This window comes from Heptranchias perlo, chromosome 12 (assembly GCF_035084215.1).
Source record: "Heptranchias perlo isolate sHepPer1 chromosome 12, sHepPer1.hap1, whole genome shotgun sequence".
Taxonomy (NCBI): Eukaryota; Metazoa; Chordata; class Chondrichthyes; order Hexanchiformes; family Hexanchidae; genus Heptranchias; species Heptranchias perlo.
Genome location: NC_090336.1, coordinates 67802242 through 67819006, shown reverse-complemented (window position 1 = coordinate 67819006; position 16765 = coordinate 67802242). Strand labels below are relative to the sequence as shown.

The 16765-nt window shown below is 48.9% G+C and overlaps 8 non-coding genes and 8 pseudogenes across 8 annotated transcripts; 12 read left to right on the top strand and 4 right to left on the bottom strand.

The window, feature by feature from the left end:
* The first annotated feature begins 607 nt into the window (after positions 1–607).
* Positions 608–798, top strand: LOC137330796 (U2 spliceosomal RNA). Its single transcript, XR_010965218.1, has one exon. It is a non-coding gene; the product is annotated as a U2 spliceosomal RNA (small nuclear RNA).
* Positions 799–1432: 634 nt separating this feature from the next.
* LOC137328691 (U2 spliceosomal RNA) lies at positions 1433–1605 on the top strand (annotated as a pseudogene).
* Positions 1606–2449: 844 nt separating this feature from the next.
* LOC137330353 (U2 spliceosomal RNA) lies at positions 2450–2578 on the top strand (annotated as a pseudogene).
* Positions 2579–3492: 914 nt separating this feature from the next.
* LOC137328722 (U1 spliceosomal RNA) lies at positions 3493–3658 on the bottom strand. The gene has a single exon (XR_010964822.1). It is a non-coding gene; the product is annotated as a U1 spliceosomal RNA (small nuclear RNA).
* A 1058-nt stretch (positions 3659–4716) lies between these two features.
* Positions 4717–4907, top strand: LOC137330795 (U2 spliceosomal RNA). The gene has a single exon (XR_010965217.1). It is a non-coding gene; the product is annotated as a U2 spliceosomal RNA (small nuclear RNA).
* Positions 4908–5537: 630 nt separating this feature from the next.
* Positions 5538–5709, top strand: LOC137328636 (U2 spliceosomal RNA; annotated as a pseudogene).
* An 844-nt stretch (positions 5710–6553) lies between these two features.
* LOC137330278 (U2 spliceosomal RNA) lies at positions 6554–6682 on the top strand (annotated as a pseudogene).
* Positions 6683–7587: 905 nt separating this feature from the next.
* On the bottom strand, positions 7588–7753 carry LOC137328711 (U1 spliceosomal RNA). Its single transcript, XR_010964821.1, has one exon. It is a non-coding gene; the product is annotated as a U1 spliceosomal RNA (small nuclear RNA).
* A 1057-nt stretch (positions 7754–8810) lies between these two features.
* Positions 8811–9001, top strand: LOC137330879 (U2 spliceosomal RNA). The gene has a single exon (XR_010965300.1). It is a non-coding gene; the product is annotated as a U2 spliceosomal RNA (small nuclear RNA).
* A 630-nt stretch (positions 9002–9631) lies between these two features.
* Positions 9632–9804, top strand: LOC137328690 (U2 spliceosomal RNA; annotated as a pseudogene).
* Positions 9805–10648: 844 nt separating this feature from the next.
* On the top strand, positions 10649–10777 carry LOC137330352 (U2 spliceosomal RNA; annotated as a pseudogene).
* Positions 10778–11699: 922 nt separating this feature from the next.
* LOC137330231 (U1 spliceosomal RNA) lies at positions 11700–11865 on the bottom strand. The gene has a single exon (XR_010965021.1). It is a non-coding gene; the product is annotated as a U1 spliceosomal RNA (small nuclear RNA).
* A 1057-nt stretch (positions 11866–12922) lies between these two features.
* LOC137330877 (U2 spliceosomal RNA) lies at positions 12923–13113 on the top strand. Its single transcript, XR_010965298.1, has one exon. It is a non-coding gene; the product is annotated as a U2 spliceosomal RNA (small nuclear RNA).
* A 630-nt stretch (positions 13114–13743) lies between these two features.
* LOC137328688 (U2 spliceosomal RNA) lies at positions 13744–13916 on the top strand (annotated as a pseudogene).
* An 844-nt stretch (positions 13917–14760) lies between these two features.
* LOC137330619 (U2 spliceosomal RNA) lies at positions 14761–14889 on the top strand (annotated as a pseudogene).
* Positions 14890–15799: 910 nt separating this feature from the next.
* On the bottom strand, positions 15800–15965 carry LOC137328700 (U1 spliceosomal RNA). The gene has a single exon (XR_010964820.1). It is a non-coding gene; the product is annotated as a U1 spliceosomal RNA (small nuclear RNA).
* Between the last annotated feature and the right edge of the window lie 800 nt (positions 15966–16765).

Sequence of the window (16765 nt, the reverse complement as noted above, 5' to 3'; positions counted from 1 at the left end):
TTGGAGACATCTTTCAATAGGCACTTCTGAAACATTAACGCCTTGTTTCTTTCGACAGTTTAACCAGCCTTTAACACGCCTTGTGTTTTTATTTCCCATTTCCAGCCAGCCCAGCCAGCCAGCCCAGCCAGCCGAGCCAGCATCTGCAGTATTTTCTTTTGATTGGTCTTGCCTGCTGTGGAATGAACGTTTAAACACGAGCTGCTGATTCTCAGCACCTCACCTCTTTCTCAATTGGCCGTTGCAATCTCACTCACTCGCTGTGAGACACGTCACGTCACGTCACTAGTTTTCTTTAAAGCGGTTTCCTTCCACGGCAGTGAGTTAGTGACTGAGACTGACTGACGGAGGTCCGTTGAGACACCACCTTCTCCCATCTGATCGGTGGCCGACTGGCAAATTTACCAATCTGTCAAGCAATCCTAGCAAGAAAGGAAAAAACGGCAACTTCTTTAAACTGATCCACTGTTGCAATTAGAAACGGTGGCAAAAATGTGGCCAGAGTGGGAGAGAACGGCAGTGCTTCTAGACTGCTTTAGACACAGCCAGCCAGAGACCAAAGAGGGAGGGAAAACAGGAGCGGAGATCAATTCGCATCGAGCGCGTTATCGCTTCTCGGCCTTTTGGCTAAGATCCAGTGTAGTTTCTGTTCTTATCAGTTTAATATCTGATATGTCCCCTATCTGGGGACCAAATATTAAATTGATTTTTGGAACAGGGAGATGGAACAAGAGCTTGCTCCGTCCACTCCGCGCATCGACCTGGTACAGCAGTGCTTCCAGGATCGGTGCAGCTCCCTTCGGGGAGATTCGAAAAACAAAAAACAGATTTTGTTTCTTTTTTGGACCATATGTTATTACTGTAGTCAATATTGTTATAAAAGAAGGAAAACTTTTTACAGCTGCTTGACCATGCTCTCCTTTCCTTCGTAGGTTGTTGCTCGCTACGCGTTGTTTCTCGCCCGGCTGGTGCGCCATGTTGCCAACGCCGCTGACGCCACTTTCACTCCTGCTCAGCAAGGTAAGCAGCCACCATTGTGTTTTTCTTCCCGTATCTGTCCATGGGGACTTGGCCTATATTTCAGGGTGAGGCCTCACCACGTTTCCCGCTCGACAGCTAAGCTGGAGGTTGCCCCCTGTTGGATTTCCGTGCAACTGCAGGCACGGCCGCCTCTATTGGAAAAGGATGGATGGGTGGATGGATGTTACTGTAATGAATCTGAAATGGACCTGAAATGAATCTGTAAGCAATAATCTGTGTTGAGTATGATGCAATGAGACACCCTAGAGTGTCATGAACTGTAATTATGTCCAATGTGTTGGTTGAACTGTACTTGATGTAACCTGCAAATTGTATAATCTGTATTGTGTACGTTTGGAATGTGATATCACAACTGTATTGTATGTACTGCTGCAAATTTTATGAAGAAAGTATATTTTTTGAAAAAAATATCTGTTCTTATCAGTTTAAGATCTGATACGTCCCCGATCTGGGGACCATACATTAAATTGATTTTTGCAACAGGGAGATGGAAGAGGGGCTTGGCTCCGTCCACTCCACGCATCGACCCAGTATTACAGTGTCTCTGGCAACGGTGCACCTCCCTGTGGGGAGATATTCAAAATGCTGAACGGATTTTTGGAGCCTGTATTATTACTCAGAATGCTGAGATATTGCAACTGTGGTTTTCTTGTTTACTCCTGGGATGGATGAGTGCCACTCCCTTTCTTCCTTTTCCCTCTTGCAGTTTTACCTTGGAGGGAAAGACGTCAGTCTCAGGTCACTTTTCAGGAAGCTGCAAGCCTGTGTATTGGGACGTGCCACCTTCCACAGACTTGGTCTCCTGACCTGAAACATTTAACTCCAGTTGTTGTGTGAAAAATTACTGCAGTTTTAAACTGGCAGTTCCAGAATTAATTGTTTCCAAGTCAGACATTTCCCGAAACAGAGAGCGCGAGAGAGACACAATGTTAACGTTTAAACTGCCACAAGCGAGAGGCGAAATAACTTCACGTTGCTGACTTTAAAAATGCGAGCAGACAGTGCGTGTGTGTTTGGAGGGAGTGCACTGTGAATGGCCACATTGGAAGCTGTGAGATCAAACTGTGCTGCTAACTGAGTGTTAAGGTGAGTAAAAGGCACTGGTTTGGGTGGAGCATTGCGCTCAGGATGGGAGATTTTCTTGAACGGTGCCAATTAATCTGCACCAGAAAATCATCCCCTGACCGGGATTCGAACCCGGGTGTCAACGAGTTTTAAATGTTGCGTCCTAACCACTAGACCATCAGGGGAGTTGCCCTCAATCCCCTGCAAACATATACAGAAGGCTGAACACATGGCTCCCTACAGTAGCAGCAGTGTCACCAGCAGAGGGCTTGAGTTGCCATTTCCACTTTGACACTCAGTCTTTTCACACTCAGTCAAATGGCAAACGTCTATTCAGGAGGTTATCGCTTCTCGGCTTTGGGACCGAATATTAAATTGAATTTTGCAACAGGGAGATGGAATAGGGGCTTGGCTCCGTCCACTCCACGCATCGACCCAGTATTGCAGTGTCTCTGGCAACGGTGCACCTCCCTGTGGGGAGATATTCAAAAGGAAAAACAGCTCTTTCCCAGCGTCTCTGTCCGTGTGTACGTATTATGACTGAGAATAAAGCTGATATATTGCACTTACTTTCTCAGCTCAGTGGTATTCTTTTCTTCTCCTGGGCTGAGTGCCGCTCGTTCGCTCGCTCGCTCGCTCGCTCGCACGCAGGCAGCGATTATAATTCAAACTGCAAAATAACTTAACTTTAAACAAGCAGGGTCTGAGTACAAATGAAAACTGCGCTCCTGGACTGGACGGACTGTCTGTTTGTCTCGGTGAGGAAAAGGCAGTGGTGGTGAGGGTGGAGCATTGCGCTCAGGAGGGGAGACTTTCTTTGAGTGGTGCCAATTAATCTGCACCAGAAAATCATCCCCCCGACCGGGATTGGAACCCGGGTCTCAACGATTTAAAAGGTTGCGTCCTCGACCACTGGGCCACCTGGGAACCGCCTGAGGAACCTGTCCAAGAGGCTGAGGACACGCACGCCTGCTCCACGAGCAGCAGCGACCAGCAGGGGGCCGACCGGCTGATCCTTCCCTTTCACAGGCAGGCTTCTGGCCCTCGATAAAACGACAAAGGTGTTCAGAAGGAAGGCCTGGGGGGAGGGAGGGAGGGACGGCCATTGGAAATCAGCACAAAGCAAGTCCCCTGGAATCTCACACCTCCGACCTAGGAAACAGGTCTCCTGGTCAAAGCAGTCCAGCCATTAACGTGACAATGGACAGGGCCCCGGCAGCTTGAGACACATCTTTCTTTCGATATGCAAGTTCTTTTTAGAAAGGTTTCCTTCCACAGCAGCTCTGAGTGAGAGACTGACTGACATACGTACACACACACACACAACACCGTCACCCATCCGATTGGTGGACCGCGGGGTCGACAATCTAACTTTTCGTTTCGATGCAGGGGAGAGCGCGAACGCAGTCCCCCACTACCACAAATTTTGCAGTCGAGTATCCCGCATTTGGGGACATCGCAGGCGTCAGCGCACACCCCAAGTGCAATGGGCTAGCCTCGTCCTGGGAGATCCGCCTTCGGGATCACAGATTCTCCCCTGCCAGGTAAGTATGCCTTGGGTCGCCACACACTGCCACTAGACAGCATTCGCTACCTTTTACGATTGCAAGGGCAGGTTTTAAGAATCAAAACGTCCCTTCGCTCGCAACGTGCTGATGCTCTGAGAGATTAATTCCGCTCAAATATCGTACCGTATATCCGATGATACACTCTGGGAGAAAATACTGCAGCGATGCGGTGCCGGCGATGGTTGTTTGCATGTCGCCCTTCAAGGGAAATGTCCCGCCTCCAGTTGTTGCTGTAGCAATATATACACGCGCGTTGTCGTGGTAATATAGAACTGCAAGTTGCCGTTGTCGTGGTAGTTTCGAATCAGCACAAAGCAGGTGCACTCCCTGGAATGTCACACCTGCGTCCCAGAAAACAGGTCTCCTGGTCAAAGCAGTCCCGCCCCCGCCCTGGGATTAACGTGACAATGGACAGGGCCCAGTCAGGGAGCAGCTTGAGAGACATCTTTCAATAGGCACTTCTGAAACATTAACGCCTTGTTTCTTTCGACAGTTTAACCAGCCTTTAACACGCCTTGTGTTTTTATTTCCCATTTCCAGCCAGCCCAGCCAGCCAGCCCAGCCAGCCGAGCCAGCATCTGCAGTATTTTCTTTTGATTGGTCTTGCCTGCTGTGGAATGAACGTTTAAACACGAGCTGCTGATTTATAGCACCTCACCTCTTTCTCAATTGGCCGTTGCAATCTCACTCACTCGCTGTGAGACACGTCACGTCACGTCACTAGTTTTCTTTAAAGCGGTTTCCTTCCACGGCAGTGAGTTAGTGACTGAGACTGACTGACGGAGGTCCGTTGAGACACCACCTTCTCCCATCTGATCGGTGGCCGACTGGCAAATTTACCAATCTGTCAAGCAATCCTAGCAAGAAAGGAAAAAACGGCAACTTCTTTAAACTGATCCACTGTTGCAATTAGAAACGGTGGCAAAAATGTGGCCAGAGTGGGAGAGAACGGCAGTGCTTCTAGACTGCTTTAGACACAGCCAGCCAGAGACCAAAGAGGGAGGGAAAACAGGAGCGGAGATCAATTCGCATCGAGCGCGTTATCGCTTCTCGGCCTTTTGGCTAAGATCCAGTGTAGTTTCTGTTCTTATCAGTTTAATATCTGATATGTCCCCTATCTGGGGACCAAATATTAAATTGATTTTTGGAACAGGGAGATGGAACAAGAGCTTGCTCCGTCCACTCCGCGCATCGACCTGGTACAGCAGTGCTTCCAGGATCGGTGCAGCTCCCTTCGGGGAGATTCGAAAAACAAAAAACAGATTTTGTTTCTTTTTTGGACCATATGTTATTACTGTAGTCAATATTGTTATAAAAGAAGGAAAACTTTTTACAGCTGCTTGACCATGCTCTCCTTTCCTTCGTAGGTTGTTGCTCGCTACGCGTTGTTTCTCGCCCGGCCGGTGCGCCATGTTGCCAACGCCGCTGACGCCACTTTCACTCCTGCTCAGCAAGGTAAGCAGCCACCATTGTGTTTTTCTTCCCGTATCTGTCCATGGGGACTTGGCCTATATTTCAGGGTGAGGCCTCACCACGTTTCCCGCTCGACAGCTAAGCTGGAGGTTGCCCCCTGTTGGATTTCCGTGCGACTGCAGGCACGGCCGCCTCTATTGGAAAAGGATGGGTGGATGGATGTTACTGTAATGAATCTGAAATGGACCTGAAATGAATCTGTAAGCAATAATCTGTGTTGAGTATGATGCAATGAGACACCCTAGAGTGTCATGAACTGTAATTATGTCCAATGTGTTGGTTGAACTGTACTTGATGTAACCTGCAAATTGTATAATCTGTATTGTGTACGTTTGGAATGTGATATCACAACTGTATTGTATGTACTGCTGCAAATTTTATGAAGAAAGTATATTTTTTGAAAAAAATATCTGTTCTTATCAGTTTAAGATCTGATACGTCCCCGATCTGGGGACCATACATTAAATTGATTTTTGCAACAGGGAGATGGAACAAGAGCTTGCTCCGTCCACTCCACGCATCGACCCAGTATTACAGTGTCTCTGGCAACGGTGCACCTCCCTGTGGGGAGATATTCAAAATGCTGAACGGATTTTTGGAGCCTGTATTATTACTCAGAATGCTGAGATATTGCAACTGTGGTTTTTTTGTTTACTCCTGGGATGGATGAGTGCCATTCCCTTTCTTCCTTTTCCCTCTTGCAGTTTTACCTTGGAGGGAAAGACGTCAGTCTCAGGTCACTTTTCAGGAAGCTGCAAGCCTGTGTATTGGGACGTGCCACCTTCCACAGACTTGGTCTCCTGACCTGAAACATTTAACTCCAGTTGTTGTGTGAAAAATTACTGCAGTTTTAAACTGGCAGTTCCAGAATTAATTGTTTCCAAGTCAGACATTTCCCGAAACAGAGAGCGCGAGAGAGACACAATGTTAACGTTTAAACTGCCACAAGCGAGAGGCGAAATAACTTCACGTTGCTGACTTTAAAAATGCGAGCAGACAGTGCGTGTGTGTTTGGAGGGAGTGCACTGTGAATGGCCACATTGGAAGCTGTGAGATCAAACTGTGCTGCTAACTGAGTGTTAAGGTGAGTAAAAGGCACTGGTTTGGGTGGAGCATTGCGCTCAGGATGGGAGATTTTCTTGAACGGTGCCAATTAATCTGCACCAGAAAATCATCCCCTGACCGGGATTCGAACCCGGGTGTCAACGAGTTTTAAATGTTGCGTCCTAACCACTAGACCATCAGGGGAGTTGCTCTCAATCCCCTGCAAACATATACAGAAGGCTGAACACATGGCTCCCTACAGTAGCAGCAGTGTCACCAGCAGAGGGCTTGAGTTGCCATTTCCACTTTGACACTCAGTCTTTTCACACTCAGTCAAATGGCAAACGTCTATTCAGGAGGTTATCGCTTCTCGGCTTTGGGACCGAATATTAAATTGAATTTTGGAACAGGGAGATGGAATAGGGGCTTGGCTCCGTCCACTCCACGCATCGACCCAGTATTGCAGTGTCTCTGGCAACGGTGCACCTCCCTGTGGGGAGATATTCAAAAGGAAAAACAGCTCTTTCCCAGCGTCTCTGTCCGTGTGTACGTATTATGACTGAGAATAAAGCTGATATATTGCACTTACTTTCTCAGCTCAGTGGTATTCTTTTCTTCTCCTGGGCTGAGTGCCGCTCGTTCGCTCGCTCGCTCGCACGCAGGCAGCGATTATAATTCAAACTGCAAAATAACTTAACTTTAAACAAGCAGGGTCTGAGTACAAATGAAAACTGCGCTCCTGGACTGGACGGACTGTCTGTTTGTCTCGGTGAGGAAAAGGCAGTGGTGGTGAGGGTGGAGCATTGCGCTCAGGAGGGGAGACTTTCTTTGAGTGGTGCCAATTAATCTGCACCAGAAAATCATCCCCCCGACCGGGATTGGAACCCGGGTCTCAACGATTTAAAAGGTTGCGTCCTCGACCACTGGGCCACCTGGGAACCGCCTGAGGAACCTGTCCAAGAGGCTGAGGACACGCACGCCTGCTCCACGAGCAGCAGCGACCAGCAGGGGGCCGACCGGCTGATCCTTCCCTTTCACAGGCAGGCTTCTGGCCCTCGATAAAACGACAAAGGTGTTCAGAAGGAAGGCCTGGGGGGAGGGAGGGAGGGACGGCCATTGGAAATCAGCACAAAGCAAGTCCCCTGGAATCCACACCTCCGACCTAGGAAACAGGTCTCCTGGTCAAAGCAGTCCAGCCATTAACGTGACAATGGACAGGGCCCCGGCAGCTTGAGACACATCTTTCTTTCGATATGCAAGTTCTTTTTAGAAAGGTTTCCTTCCACAGCAGCTCTGAGTGAGAGACTGACTGACATACGTACACACACACACACAACACCGTCACCCATCCGATTGGTGGACCGCGGGGTCGACAATCTAACTTTTCGTTTCGATGCAGGGGAGAGCGCGAACGCAGTCCCCCACTACCACAAATTTTGCAGTCGAGTATCCCGCATTTGGGGACATCGCAGGCGTCAGCGCACACCCCAAGTGCAATGGGCTAGCCTCGTCCTGGGAGATCCGCCTTCGGGATCACAGATTCTCCCCTGCCAGGTAAGTATGCCTTGGGTCGCCACACACTGCCACTAGACAGCATTCGCTACCTTTTACGATTGCAAGGGCAGGTTTTAAGAATCAAAACGTCCCTTCGCTCGCAACGTGCTGATGCTCTGAGAGATTAATTCCGCTCAAATATCGTACCGTATATCCGATGATACACTCTGGGAGAAAATACTGCAGCGATGCGGTGCCGGCGATGGTTGTTTGCATGTCGCCCTTCAAGGGAAATGTCCCGCCTCCAGTTGTTGCTGTAGCAATATATACACGCGCGTTGTCGTGGTAATATAGAACTGCAAGTTGCCGTTGTCGTGGTAGTTTCGAATCAGCACAAAGCAGGTGCACTCCCTGGAATGTCACACCTGCGTCCCAGAAAACAGGTCTCCTGGTCAAAGCAGTCCCGCCCCGCCCTGGGATTAACGTGACAATGGACAGGGCCCAGTCAGGGAGCAGCTTGAGAGACATCTTTCAATAGGCACTTCTGAAACATTAACGCCTTGTTTCTTTCGACAGTTTAACCAGCCTTTAACACGCCTTGTGTTTTTATTTCCCATTTCCAGCCAGCCCAGCCAGCCAGCCCAGCCAGCCGAGCCAGCATCTGCAGTATTTTCTTTTGATTGGTCTTGCCTGCTGTGGAATGAACGTTTAAACACGAGCTGCTGATTGTCAGCACCTCACCTCTTTCTCAATTGGCCGTTGCAATCTCACTCACTCGCTGTGAGACACGTCACGTCACGTCACTAGTTTTCTTTAAAGCGGTTTCCTTCCACGGCAGTGAGTTAGTGACTGAGACTGACTGACGGAGGTCCGTTGAGACACCACCTTCTCCCATCTGATCGGTGGCCGACTGGCAAATTTACCAATCTGTCAAGCAATCCTAGCAAGAAAGGAAAAAACGGCAACTTCTTTAAACTGATCCACTGTTGCAATTAGAAACGGTGGCAAAAATGTGGCCAGAGTGGGAGAGAACGGCAGTGCTTCTAGACTGCTTTAGACACAGCCAGCCAGAGACCAAAGAGGGAGGGAAAACAGGAGCGGAGATCAATTCGCATCGAGCGCGTTATCGCTTCTCAGCCTTTTGGCTAAGATCCAGTGTAGTTTCTGTTCTTATCAGTTTAATATCTGATATGTCCCCTATCTGGGGACCAAATATTAAATTGATTTTTGGAACAGGGAGATGGAACAAGAGCTTGCTCCGTCCACTCCGCGCATCGACCTGGTACAGCAGTGCTTCCAGGATCGGTGCAGCTCCCTTCGGGGAGATTCGAAAAACAAAAAACAGATTTTGTTTCTTTTTTGGACCATATGTTATTACTGTAGTCAATATTGTTATAAAAGAAGGAAAACTTTTTACAGCTGCTTGACCATGCTCTCCTTTCCTTCGTAGGTTGTTGCTCGCTACGCGTTGTTTCTCGCCCGGCCGGTGCGCCATGTTGCCAACGCCGCTGACGCCACTTTCACTCCTGCTCAGCAAGGTAAGCAGCCACCATTGTGTTTTTCTTCCCGTATCTGTCCATGGGGACTTGGCCTATATTTCAGGGTGAGGCCTCACCACGTTTCCCGCTCGACAGCTAAGCTGGAGGTTGCCCCCTGTTGGATTTCCGTGCAACTGCAGGCACGGCCGCCTCTATTGGAAAAGGATGGATGGGTGGATGTTACTGTAATGAATCTGAAATGGACCTGAAATGAATCTGTAAGCAATAATCTGTGTTGAGTATGATGCAATGAGACACCCTAGAGTGTCATGAACTGTAATTATGTCCAATGTGTTGGTTGAACTGTACTTGATGTAACCTGCAAATTGTATAATCTGTATTGTGTACGTTTGGAATGTGATATCACAACTGTATTGTATGTACTGCTGCAAATTTTATGAAGAAAGTATATTTTTTGAAAAAAATATCTGTTCTTATCAGTTTAAGATCTGATACGTCCCCGATCTGGGGACCATACATTAAATTGATTTTTGCAACAGGGAGATGGAAGAGGGGCTTGGCTCCGTCCACTCCACGCATCGACCCAGTATTACAGTGTCTCTGGCAACGGTGCACCTCCCTGTGGGGAGATATTCAAAATGCTGAACGGATTTTTGGAGCCTGTATTATTACTCAGAATGCTGAGATATTGCAACTGTGGTTTTTTTGTTTACTCCTGGGATGGATGAGTGCCACTCCCTTTCTTCCTTTTCCCTCTTGCAGTTTTACCTTGGAGGGAAAGACGTCAGTCTCAGGTCACTTTTCAGGAAGCTGCAAGCCTGTGTATTGGGACGTGCCACCTTCCACAGACTTGGTCTCCTGACCTGAAACATTTAACTCCAGTTGTTGTGTGAAAAATTACTGCAGTTTTAAACTGGCAGTTCCAGAATTAATTGTTTCCAAGTCAGACATTTCCCGAAACAGAGAGCGCGAGAGAGACACAATGTTAACGTTTAAACTGCCACAAGCGAGAGGCGAAATAACTTCACGTTGCTGACTTTAAAAATGCGAGCAGACAGTGCGTGTGTGTTTGGAGGGAGTGCACTGTGAATGGCCACATTGGAAGCTGTGAGATCAAACTGTGCTGCTAACTGAGTGTTAAGGTGAGTAAAAGGCACTGGTTTGGGTGGAGCATTGCGCTCAGGATGGGAGATTTTCTTGAACGGTGCCAATTAATCTGCACCAGAAAATCATCCCCTGACCGGGATTGGAACCCGGGTCTCAACGAGTTTTAAATGTTGTGTCCTAACCACTAGACCATCAGGGGAGTTGCCCTCAATCCCCTGCAAACATATACAGAAGGCTGAACACATGGCTCCCTACAGTAGCAGCAGTGTCACCAGCAGAGGGCTTGAGTTGCCATTTCCACTTTGACACTCAGTCTTTTCACACTCAGTCAAATGGCAAACGTCTATTCAGGAGGTTATCGCTTCTCGGCTTTGGGACCGAATATTAAATTGAATTTTGCAACAGGGAGATGGAATAGGGGCTTGGCTCCGTCCACTCCACGCATCGACCCAGTATTGCAGTGTCTCTGGCAACGGTGCACCTCCCTGTGGGGAGATATTCAAAAGGAAAAACAGCTCTTTCCCAGCGTCTCTGTCCGTGTGTACGTATTATGACTGAGAATAAAGCTGATATATTGCACTTACTTTCTCAGCTCAGTGGTATTCTTTTCTTCTCCTGGGCTGAGTGCCGCTCGTTCGCTCGCTCGCTCACTCGCTCGCACGCAGGCAGCGATTATAATTCAAACTGCAAAATAACTTAACTTTAAACAAGCAGGGTCTGAGTACAAATGAAAACTGCGCTCCTGGACTGGACGGACTGTCTGTTTGTCTCGGTGAGGAAAAGGCAGTGGTGGTGAGGGTGGAGCATTGCGCTCAGGAGGGGAGACTTTCTTTGAGTGGTGCCAATTAATCTGCACCAGAAAATCATCCCCCCGACCGGGATTGGAACCCGGGTCTCAACGATTTAAAAGGTTGCGTCCTCGACCACTGGGCCACCTGGGAACCGCCTGAGGAACCTGTCCAAGAGGCTGAGGACACGCACGCCTGCTCCACGAGCAGCAGCGACCAGCAGGGGGCCGACCGGCTGATCCTTCCCTTTCACAGGCAGGCTTCTGGCCCTCGATAAAACGACAAAGGTGTTCAGAAGGAAGGCCTGGGGGGAGGGAGGGAGGGACGGCCATTGGAAATCAGCACAAAGCAGGTCCCCTGGAATCTCACACCTCCGACCCAGGAAACAGGTCTCCTGGTCAAAGCAGTCCAGCCATTAACGTGACAATGGACAGGGCCCCGGCAGCTTGAGACACATCTTTCTTTCGATATGCAAGTTCTTTTTAAAAAGGTTTCCTTCCACAGCAGCTCTGAGTGAGAGACTGACTGACATACGTACACACACACACACACACACACAACACCGTCACCCATCCGATTGGTGGACCGCGGGGTCGACAATCTAACTTTTCGTTTCGATGCAGGGGAGAGCGCGAACGCAGTCCCCCACTACCACAAATTTTGCAGTCGAGTATCCCGCATTTGGGGACATCGCAGGCGTCAGCGCACACCCCAAGTGCAATGGGCTAGCCTCGTCCTGGGAGATCCGCCTTCGGGATCACAGATTCTTCCCTGCCAGGTAAGTATGCCTTGGGTCGCCACACACTGCCACTAGACAGCATTCGCTACCTTTTACGATTGCAAGGGCAGGTTTTAAGAATCAAAACGTCCCTTCGCTCGCAACGTGCTGATGCTCTGAGAGATTAATTCCGCTCAAATATCGTACCGTATATCCGATGATACACTCTGGGAGAAAATACTGCAGCGATGCGGTGCCGGCGATGGTTGTTTGCATGTCGCCCTTCAAGGGAAATGTCCCGCCTCCAGTTGTTGCTGTAGCAATATATACACGCGCGTTGTCGTGGTAATATAGAACTGCAAGTTGCCGTTGTCGTGGTAGTTTCGAATCAGCACAAAGCAGGTGCACTCCCTGGAATGTCACACCTGCGTCCCAGAAAACAGGTCTCCTGGTCAAAGCAGTCCCGCCCCGCCCTGGGATTAACGTGACAATGGACAGGGCCCAGTCAGGGAGCAGCTTGAGAGACATCTTTCAATAGGCACTTCTGAAACATTAACGCCTTGTTTCTTTCGACAGTTTAACCAGCCTTTAACACGCCTTGTGTTTTTATTTCCCATTTCCAGCCAGCCCAGCCAGCCAGCCCAGCCAGCCGAGCCAGCATCTGCAGTATTTTCTTTTGATTGGGCTTGCCTGCTGTGGAATGAACGTTTAAACACGAGCTGCTGATTCTCAGCACCTCACCTCTTTCTCAATTGGCCGTTGCAATCTCACTCACTCGCTGTGAGACACGTCACGTCACGTCACTAGTTTTCTTTAAAGCGGTTTCCTTCCACGGCAGTGAGTTAGTGACTGAGACTGACTGACGGAGGTCCGTTGAGACACCACCTTCTCCCATCTGATCGGTGACCGACTGGCAAATTTACCAATCTGTCAAGCAATCCTAGCAAGAAAGGAAAAAACGGCAACTTCTTTAAACTGATCCACTGTTGCAATTAGAAACGGTGGCAAAAATGTGGCCAGAGTGGGAGAGAATGGCAGTGCTTCTAGACTGCTTTAGACACAGCCAGCCAGAGACCAAAGAGGGAGGGAAAACAGGAGCGGAGATCAATTCGCATCGAGCGCGTTATCGCTTCTCGGCCTTTTGGCTAAGATCCAGTGCAGTTTCTGTTCTTATCAGTTTAATATCTGATATGTCCCCTATCTGGGGACCAAATATTAAATTGATTTTTGGAACAGGGAGATGGAACAAGAGCTTGCTCTGTCCACTCCGCGCATCGACCTGGTACAGCAGTGCTTCCAGGATCGGTGCAGCTCCCTTCGGGGAGATTCGAAAAACAAAAAACAGATTTTGTTTCTTTTTTGGACCATATGTTATTACTGTAGTCAATATTGTTATAAAAGAAGGAAAACTTTTTACAGCTGCTTGACCATGCTCTCCTTTCCTTCGTAGGTTGTTGCTCGCTACGCGTTGTTTCTCGCCCGGCCGGTGCGCCATGTTGCCAACGCCGCTGACGCCACTTTCACTCCTGCTCAGCAAGGTAAGCAGCCACCATTGTGTTTTTCTTCCCGTATCTGTCCATGGGGACTTGGCCTATATTTCAGGGTGAGGCCTCACCACGTTTCCCGCTCGACAGCTAAGCTGGAGGTTGCCCCCTGTTGGATTTCCGTGCAACTGCAGGCACGGCCGCCTCTATTGGAAAAGGATGGGTGGGTGGATGTTACTGTAATGAATCTGAAATGGACCTGAAATGAATCTGTAAGCAATAATCTGTGTTGAGTATGATGCAATGAGACACCCTAGAGTGTCAAGAACTGTAATTATGTCCAATGTGTTGGTTGAACTGTACTTGATGTAACCTGCAAATTGTATAATCTGTATTGTGTACGTTTGGAATGTGATATCACAACTGTATTGTATGTACTGCTGCAAATTTTATGAAGAAAGTATATTTTTTGAAAAAAATATCTGTTCTTATCAGTTTAAGATCTGATACGTCCCCGATCTGGGGACCATACATTAAATTGATTTTTGCAACAGGGAGATGGAAGAGGGGCTTGGCTCCGTCCACTCCACGCATCGACCCAGTATTACAGTGTCTCTGGCAACGGTGCACCTCCCTGTGGGGAGATATTCAAAATGCTGAACGGATTTTTGGAGCCTGTATTATTACTCAGAATGCTGAGATATTGCAACTGTGGTTTTTTTGTTTACTCCTGGGATGGATGAGTGCCACTCCCTTTCTTCCTTTTCCCTCTTGCAGTTTTACCTTGGAGGGAAAGACGTCAGTCTCAGGTCACTTTTCAGGAAGCTGCAAGCCTGTGTATTGGGACGTGCCACCTTCCACAGACTTGGTCTCCTGACCTGAAACATTTAACTCCAGTTGTTGTGTGAAAAATTACTGCAGTTTTAAACTGGCAGTTCCAGAATTAATTGTTTCCAAGTCAGACATTTCCCGAAACAGAGAGCGCGAGAGAGACACAATGTTAACGTTTAAACTGCCACAAGCGAGAGGCGAAATAACTTCACGTTGCTGACTTTAAAAATGCGAGCAGACAGTGCGTGTGTGTTTGGAGGGAGTGCACTGTGAATGGCCACATTGGAAGCTGTGAGATCAAACTGTGCTGCTAACTGAGTGTTAAGGTGAGTAAAAGGCACTGGTTTGGGTGGAGCATTGCGCTCAGGATGGGAGATTTTCTTGAACGGTGCCAATTAATCTGCACCAGAAAATCATCCCCTGACCGGGATTCGAACCCGGGTGTCAACGAGTTTTAAATGTTGCGTCCTAACCACTAGACCATCAGGGGAGTTGCCCTCAATCCCCTGCAAACATATACAGAAGGCTGAACACATGGCTCCCTACAGTAGCAGCAGTGTCACCAGCAGAGGGCTTGAGTTGCCATTTCCACTTTGACACTCAGTCTTTTCACACTCAGTCAAATGGCAAACGTCTATTCAGGAGGTTATCGCTTCTCGGCTTTGGGACCGAATATTAAATTGAATTTTGCAACAGGGAGATGGAATAGGGGCTTGGCTCCGTCCACTCCACGCATCGACCCAGTATTGCAGTGTCTCTGGCAACGGTACACCTCCCTGTGGGGAGATATTCAAAAGGAAAAACAGCTCTTTCCCAGCGTCTCTGTCCGTGTGTACGTATTATGACTGAGAATAAAGCTGATATATTGCACTTACTTTCTCAGCTCAGTGGTATTCTTTTCTTCTCCTGGGCTGAGTGCCGCTCGTTCGCTCGCTCGCTCGCACGCAGGCAGCGATTATAATTCAAACTGCAAAATAACTTAACTTTAAACAAGCAGGGTCTGAGTACAAATGAAAACTGCGCTCCTGGACTGGACGGACTGTCTGTTTGTCTCGGTGAGGAAAAGGCAGTGGTGGTGAGGGTGGAGCATTGCGCTCAGGAGGGGAGACTTTCTTTGAGTGGTGCCAATTAATCTGCACCAGAAAATCATCCCCCTGACCGGGATTGGAACCCGGGTCTCAACGATTTCAAAGGTTGCGCCCTCGACCACTGGGCCAGCTGGGAACCGCTTGAGGAACCTGTCCAAGAGGCTGAGGACACGCACGCCTGCTCCACGAGCAGCAGCGACCAGCAGGGGGCCGACCGGCTGATCCTTCCCTTTCACAGGCAGGCTTCTGGCCCTCGATAAAACGACAAAGGTGTTCAGAAGGAAGGCCTGGGGGGAGGGAGGGAGGGACGGCCATTGGAAATCAGCACAAAGCAGGTCCCCTGGAATCTCACACCTCCGACCCAGGAAACAGGTCTCCTGGTCAAAGCAGTCCAGCCATTAACGTGACAATGGACAGGGCCCCGGCAGCTTGAGACACATCTTTCTTTCGATATGCAAGTTCTTTTTAAAAAGGTTTCCTTCCACAGCAGCTCTGAGTGAGAGACTGACTGACATACGTACACACACACACACACACAACACCGTCACCCATCCGATTGGTGGACCGCGGGGTCGACAATCTAACTTTTCGTTTCGATGCAGGGGAGAGCGCGAACGCAGTCCCCCACTACCACAAATTTTGCAGTCGAGTATCCCGCATTTGGGGACATCGCAGGCGTCAGCGCACACCCCAAGTGCAATGGGCTAGCCTCGTCCTGGGAGATCCGCCTTCGGGATCACAGATTCTCCCCTGCCAGGTAAGTATGCCTTGTGTCGCCACACACTGCCACTAGACAGCATTCGCTTCCTTTTACGATTGCAAGGGCAGGTTTTAAGAATCAAAACGTCCCTTCGCTCGCAACGTGCTGATGCTCTGAGAGATTAATTCCGCTCAAATATCGTACCGTATATCCGATGATACACTCTGGGAGAAAATACTGCAGCGATGCGGTGCCGGCGATGGTTGTTTGCATGTCGCCCTTCAAGGGAAATGTCCCGCCTCCAGTTGTTGCTGTAGCAATATATACACGCGCGTTGTCGTGGTAATATAGAACTTCAAGTTGCCGTTGTCGTGGTAGTTTCGAATCAGCACAAAGCAGGTGCACTCCCTGGAATGTCACACCTGCGTCCCAGAAAACAGGTCTCCTGGTCAAAGCAGTCCCGCCCCGCCCTGGGATTAACGTGACAATGGACAGGGCCCAGTCAGGGAGCAGCTTGAGAGACATCTTTCAATAGGCACTTCTGAAACATTAACGCCTTGTTTCTTTCGACAGTTTTAGCAGCCTTTAACACGCCTTGTGTTTTTATTTCCCATTTCCAGCCAGCCCAGCCAGCCAGCCCAGCCAGCCGAGCCAGCATCTGCAGTATTTTCTTTTGATTGGTCTTGCCTGCTGTGGAATGAACGTTTAAACACGAGCTGCTGATTGTCAGCACCTCACCTCTTTCTCAATTGGCCGTTGCAATCTCACTCACTCGCTGTGAGACACGTCACGTCACGTCACTAGTTTTCTTTAAAGCGGTTTCCTTCCACGGCAGTGAGTTAGTGACTGAGACTGACTGACGGAG